This window comes from Carettochelys insculpta, chromosome 7, assembly GCF_033958435.1.
Source record: "Carettochelys insculpta isolate YL-2023 chromosome 7, ASM3395843v1, whole genome shotgun sequence".
Taxonomy (NCBI): Eukaryota; Metazoa; Chordata; order Testudines; family Carettochelyidae; genus Carettochelys; species Carettochelys insculpta.
In genome coordinates, this window is record NC_134143.1 from 3179765 (window position 1) to 3180999 (window position 1235).

The following is a 1235-nucleotide window of genomic DNA, read 5'->3' on the forward strand; positions in this document are numbered from 1 at the left end:
CTGTGCGAGGACAGCAAGCCACAGAGATGCGGGTGTAGCTGCACTTTGATGAGCCGCTGACGTTGAGGCCTTGAGTGATCAGAGACCGGTAAGCGCACCTGAGAGCATTGCTGGTGCTGCTCTCAGTTCTGCAGGAGCTGGGTGTGGAGGGGAAAGTGGAAATGTGACATCGATGCTCCTTTGGGGTCCTCCAGAGCTGCACCAGGTGCAGCAAGGATCTGGCCCCTTGCATTGAGTGGGGGATGGTCTCTAAATGGGGAAAGTCCACCTGTCGGAGGAGGCAGAGTTCATAGTTCTGCAGTGGTGTTTCCCTGAGCTGAGACTGGCTACAGACAAAATTTCAGTCTCTTGCTTATCTAATTCTATGACTTTTCTCCGAGGCATTTTCAGAGCTGGAGCTCAGGAGGGTGTTTGTGCCCTGCCTTGCATAGAGAACCAGCCCTGACGGGAGAGCGGCTGCACATGAGGTCGCTGTGGTGTCTCTGGCACATGTACATTGTCGCTGCACAGCCCAGGCTGACCATTTAATCCTTGTTTTGTTTGGCTCCATGTGTGGGATCTCTAGAAATGCTGCCGTTCAAATTCAAAGGAGGCCATTGGGAGAAGTTCCACCTGGGGAGAGATGTGAGGGAAGGATAACAAAGGAAGTGATTCCACTGTGAGAAGTGTGTCTAGGTGCCGGCTTTTGGAAACCTGCTGAGCGTAAATGAAAATGTTCTTCTATTTGCACCTTGTGGCAACAATATTTTCTGAATTAGAAAGCTGTGATTTTTCCGATTTTACATTGAACTTTAGCCGGGGCAGCATGATCCCCCTCCCCCACCATCTGCTGCCCCAGGGCCACAGTTCCCTCGAATGCTCCCTGGGGATGTAGAATACATTTTCCTCTGTGCACCAAGGCCTGGGCAGATGTGCACCTCCAAGAGAAACACCGGCTGCTGCCTGTGGGGCTCTGCTAATTAGCCAGGCAGCACCTGCATCTCTCCTGAGCAGCCGCCCAAGCACACAGCTTCCAGGGACACTGCCGGGGCCGGGGCTGAGGAAAGGGGAGGTAAGCAAACCCCCCCAGCTGTCTGGCAGTGTTCCTGACCAGCCTCAGCCCACTGAGCATTCACCAGGGTCTCTGGCCTGGGGGGCAGAGAAAAGTTGCACAGCTGTGATGGCCAAGTGGTTAAGGTGTTGGACTTGAAATCCAATGGGGTTTCCGTGTGCAGGTTCAAATGCTGCTCACAGTG

At 53.8% G+C, this 1235-nt stretch overlaps 1 non-coding gene across 1 annotated transcript; it reads left to right on the forward strand.

Annotated features, from left to right (window-relative positions):
• The first annotated feature begins 1153 nt into the window (after positions 1-1153).
• TRNAS-UGA (transfer RNA serine (anticodon UGA)) lies at positions 1154-1235 on the forward strand. Its single transcript has one exon. It is a non-coding gene; the product is annotated as a tRNA-Ser (tRNA).